Source organism: Anneissia japonica, unplaced genomic scaffold, assembly GCF_011630105.1.
Source record: "Anneissia japonica isolate Jap-2015-1 unplaced genomic scaffold, ASM1163010v1 scaffold287623_len557403_cov176, whole genome shotgun sequence".
In the NCBI taxonomy this organism is placed as follows: domain Eukaryota; kingdom Metazoa; phylum Echinodermata; class Crinoidea; order Comatulida; family Comatulidae; genus Anneissia; species Anneissia japonica.
Window position 1 is genome coordinate 62,098 of NW_022683923.1, and position 6,068 is coordinate 68,165.

Here is a 6,068-nt window from a genome sequence, read left to right on the forward strand (position 1 = left end):
ATACTTAGCAACAGAAGGGCGCCCTGTACGTTGGGCACGAAGTATAGGAAACTTGCATGGTTAAAAAGAAGGGCGCCGCCTACGTTGGGCACGACTTCCGCCTCATTTTTACAATGCGAGAACTCTATCTTGTATTTCTAGTATCTTTGGAAGCAGCCAATTCATATTCTTGACAGCAATTTGACCTCTGAAAGGTCATTTTTTGTCAAAAAACCTGCGCCTATGACAATTGAAAAGCGGCCGGAGTTCCCTTCTTTCGTTCTGCCGGGTAAAATCAATTACTTTAGGCGTCGTTTGTAGACTACCCTACTCGTACCATACCAACGTCCGCATGTCGCGACGCTAGAGTACTATTCAGCGTTTTTATTATATTTCTAGGTTTCCTATTTCTACGTTTAATCGGCTCATGTCTCAGCCACAATATTTTGAGGCCAATATTATTTACGAACCCAGTTAAAATTATTTACTAGCCTATTTCAACTTGCTAATTATTACATTTAGGCGACGTGAGCTGTGAGCTTCTTGTATGTCTGCTTAAATCAAATGTAATACTACCTACAACAACAACATCTAGTACCCCCTTCTATAGGGTGTAGTGCCAGTAGTAAATAGGTACATTCCTATCAAAGGCTGAGCAAAAGAGGCTAAACTAGTGGGGCCTAGTTACAAGCTAAGTTAGGGTTAGGTCCTACCTGCTAGCCCCCATCCCCCACCCCAGACTAGGCCCCTAGGTACCTAGGCACACAACAGTGACGCTTCGCATGCCATTGACTGAAATTTTGAAAAAAATTAAAACATGAAATTAAAATGGGACAGTGAGTATTAAAAAAATATTAAATAGGCCTAATAATAAATTAATATATCATGCCAACATTAATTAACTTGGCTTAAGACTTGTAAATTAATTAATATTAGATAATAATATTAATAATAATAACGACAATAATAATATTAATAACAACAACAATAATAATAATAATAATAATAATAATAATAATAATAATTAAATAACCATATTTAATTTCGCCATTAATTAACTTAGCTTAAGCCTTGTAATCAAGAAGCACCTACAGTACATACTATATTAGGCCTATAATTTTAACAACTAGGCCTCATTCATTCATTGGTACGCTGCTATTTTGGCAGGTCCTATGATGGCATCCTTTTTTTGGGCTGTCTAATCTCAGCTTTTCTGTCAATTTCAAAATAACTGTCACTCCGTGTCATATTTGATCAATGCTGTTTTTTCCTTCCTCTTTGCGCTTTCCTCTGAAAGCCGCCTAAAAACTGTTTTGATTAAGTGATCACATTCTCTTTGTACGGTACATGACCAAAAATCCAAACTAATCATGATAATAACCATATGTGTAGATCCCGGGGGATGGGGGATATATCCCCCCAATATTTGACAAGGGGAATGATCCATTGTATCATCCCCCCCCCCAATATTTTGACTATGTATGGGATAAAATGCTTTACACACTTCAAAAGACTGTCACAGAAATAATTTGCACTGTCTTATGCACTTACAAAGATGAACATTAGCATAATGTATTAATGTTGATAACAAAATTATTTTATCTGGTACCAATCTAAGCTCTTCTTTCCTTAGATGTTAGATGTGCTTGCAAAGAGGGCCACATTTCACACTGAGGGGTGTGTACGACATTAGTACAGTAATGTTATGTCAATTCCAAGAATATTTAAGATTATATCGGTTGATGAGGAATTTATTGATTAGGCCTATAATAACAAATTGCATCAATTTATTTTGCAAAAACAAGGTTTCCAGCTTCAGAGGGGGAACATCCCCTGTCCGCACAAGGGCACACATTGGCGCTAACACCAGGCGCGTAACAGGGGTCTCGGGTCAGAGTGGGTATATATTTTCCCGGTTAGTAATTTACCATACCCACCCCACCCCACTCCCCATATAGAAAACAATACGACATCGGGCTTATCTTATTTGTAATATAGGCCACACACGTGTGTTTGTAACTAAATATAAGCATTTTAATCATGGTTTTATTTATTACAAACGTATTCTTTCACCATCAATACACATTGGGGCCCTTCTTTTAGGTTAAAACGATCTATCTTAAATTTGTCTTTCTTGAATTTGGGACTATTATGTGTTTAAATAACTTAAAAGGATAAACCTAAAAAAGCCCTATAAAATGCGAGCAAAGCGCGCAAAATACTGTTGTGTTTGTTAATTCTAATTTCGTCGGAATTGATGAAAACTCCCTAAAATGTGCAATTTATAAAGGAAATTGACCTACTGTAACAAGAAATGCGCGCAAAGAATTTTAGAATTTTTTGCACTTTCAGAGGATGCATTTGTCAAGTGGTGGGGAAAGATTTTCCAAAGATGGATATTTTCCCCTTGTCCCCCGGTGTTTTTAGTTCTAATTTCGTTGGAATTGATCAAAACTCTCTAATATGTGCAATTTTTAGAGGAAATTAGCCCATGACAACAAGAAATGCGCGCAAAATTTGAGATTTTTAGGCACTTTCAGGGGATGAAAAGGGCATTTATAAAGGGGTGAGGAAGATTTTCCAAAGATAGATGTTTTCCCCTTGTCCCCCAGTGGTTACGCTATCGGGCAGCATAGATCAGAGGAGTTATGACAGTTTTTGAAGTGGAGAAGGGTTGCAGGGTGTTGTGAGTCTGGTCATTATGATATCTTCCTTTTTATTCTTGTCTTTCTTTTTCTCTTCTCTTTTTCTTTTCCTTTCCTTTTCTTTTCCTTTTCTTTCTCTTTCCCTCCCTCTCCCCTCTTTCTTTTCTCTTATTACCCGGTACGACGGCTTGGTCAGCCCGGTAAAAACCGTCAGGGGAGGGGCAGGTTCCCCCTGTCCTCCCTCCTCCCCTACGCCACTGATAATATCGATATACTTGGGGCCGAGTTGACTTGGGGCCGAGTTGACTTGGGGCCGAGTTGACTTGGGACCGAGTTGACTTGAATTCGTCATAGTTACTGTACTTACATAATTATTAAAAACCGTGGCCAACTAAAAAATAAAAATGTTCACAGTATGTAACTCAAATTCAAATAACACTTTTTATTATTCGTGCAGCGAAATTAAATATTACATATGTCGTTTTAAACGACCCATATGATTATATTAGCATGGTACTAACATCAATCATTTTCCCCCATACACTTAAGGCAGAATATTCTAGGTCAGTTAGGTGAACTGATATGAATAGGCATATGCATGCCCACTTCCCTTTCGCGAGTGGCAAAAGCAGTGTTCGCTGCTTGTGGAATATGAAATTGCCCGTGATGTGAAAGCTACGGTGTATTAAAAAAAAACAAAAAAAAAACAATGCCCGCGGTGCTTATAAACATTTTTGTGGCTTCAGTGCGGCGCTTATTCCAGAGCAGCGCTTATGAAAAATTCGAGCATTTACGGTACTCTTTGCTTATCGATATATTTGGCTTCTAGGCCTATGTTCTGTCACCTCAGCCCCACCATGGCAGCCCCATCTTGGTTGGAGCTGAAGTAAGAAAATGTATGATTATGGCACCTCTATTTGGCCTGAAATGGGACTTTCAGTCTTAAATTTGAATATAAGCCTAATTTTATTTTTTCTTCACTTTTAAATTTTGAAAAATTTAAGGAAGGTGTGCCCACTGAGTCCTCTAGAAATACTCATCATAAAAAGTTTTTCAATTTATCCTGGTAATCATAATTATGCCCGCCTATATATTTAGTTCGTGCAAATTAACATTCATAAAAATAATGATTTATTATCTACTATTCTATTCTATGAAGGTGCACCGCACCTGGATGAGTTTGTGCTTCGGTCGACATCATCAAGTCCTTATTTTAGTTTCATATTTTTAAAATAAATTAATGTTGACATTAAAGAATAAAAAAAAACCTAAATGGAACCACTGCTCTCTAGTCGTCCCTCGTGATTAGTTTGTGACGTATTAGAACTATGAAAAACAAATAAGATAAATTTAAAATAGTCTAATTTATGTACAGTACCGGTACTTTTATACTATTGTGAGTGGAAATACTGAGGTCTAATTTACGATTAAACAGGACTAGGGAGATAGGAAGCACACAAAACTGTAGTTAACATTTTTATTTCACAAAGATCAAGGTGATTTACTTAATTTGTCATTATCATGACGCCGTGGCGAGTGATTTACTTAATTTGTCATTATCATGACGCCGTGGCGAGATTGCGTCAACATAACATCGGAGTTCGTAAACTCGTGGCATCACTACTTAAGCTTTAAGGTCATATCTCATGTATGATGTAGGTCCTTAATCTGAAATGCTGTTATTTACAATTTCTATGAAGAATTTTATTATTAATTTTACGTCATTATCCCTTGTGCATTTTTTTTCATTCTGTATTATAGTATTTTATTTTTCCCTATTTTACATGAACCATTTTAATATAAGTGCGCTATTTTGTTTTTTACGGTTTTTATATTCTCCGTTTTGGCTTTCATTTTGCAATTTTTCCTCCCCTTTAAAAATAATTTTATATGATTGTCTACTATTAGATCTAAGTGCATTTTTTTTTTCCATGTTTTTGGAAATATTTTTACTTTTTTGGGATATTCATTTAACCATACTCTTACTATTGTACACTTTGTTTTTGCTTATCTTTATTCTTGTTGACTTGTATATATTTGACTCTGGTTAGTAAATAAACTCAATCAGTCAATCAAAATGAAATGTTGTGAGTGTCCGCACAGTGGACATATTTTTTGTGAAAGAAACCTGTGAAATTTGTATTTAAGGATATCTGCTACTTCATAATGTCTAGTACTTTATTTGAATAGACTGGAGCCTAGGGTATATGTAATAGATTGATAAGATTATGTTTGCAGTCAATATTTATAATGCCAGTTTACTTGTTCAAATATCTATTTACTGCAGTTGATCTTACCTGAATGAATAAAGCTCTTGCCGTTGTATTGCAACTGTATTGTAAAGAGCACAGAGGGGTCCGAGCCAAGGGGTCAATGAAGCCTCGGTCGACGGCCCAGAATAAAAACTCCCTTGTAAGGGTTTACAGGGAGAGTTTTTATGGCTTAGTATGGTCCACAATGTGCTTTTTAAACCACATTATGGATTGGCAGTCAAAATGACGTTATTTAGATAGGCAATTATTATTATTTTTTAAAACTGTTGATCTGAGGACGACAGGTGACCAGGCATGTCCGACGGCGGAGGTAACATGAAAATGATACCGCAGGTCTAATTAAATTAAACATGTGTTATGAATACACAGGGTTCAATATGCTCATTTCTCCATGATTAAAATGAAAGAAACACGAACATATTTTCTAGGGAAATATGAATAACAATGACTATAGTCCTATTTATACGAGTTGACGGATATTGTAAAATATATATAAAAAGATGTAGGGCTAATTAAATCAAACATGTGTTATGAATACACAGGGTACAGTATTTTTATTCCTCCACGAATATATCATGTAATGCAATATGGATAACAATGACTATAAGCCTATTTTTTTTTAACGAGTTGATGAATGTTGCGAAATACATAGAAAAATAATGTAGGCTTAGTAACTCATATACATGTTAGTTTTTTTTTTAAATAAAAATTGGTGCTTTTGCATACAAGTGGCTATTTTCAGAGCCGTATCCGGGAAGGGTGGGGGGAGCCATGGGAGCCACGGCTCCCCCCCCCCTTTTGTACACAGTGTTAAAATTTTAAAGCTTATTCTTGAGCGAATACAAATTCTTTCCTGGGATCACTCAAAGTGAATACTTCTAAACATGTCAATATGCATCAGTACACGTTAATATATAGGCCTAATAGAACACATAGGCCTAATCGTGATTAAAAAAAAATCTTAAATCCATAAATCTCAGGCCAGGTCTTTTAAGATAGAAATGCGATACTGTGGTTCAATTTAGTTTTTACCCTTTTGCAAGTTTCTTTAAATGTTTGTTTAATAATACTACTACTAATAGTAATAATGATAATAATAATAATAACAATGATGATGATGACGATAGTAATAATTAATAATAATATTAATAGCAATAAAAAGTGAAGAAAA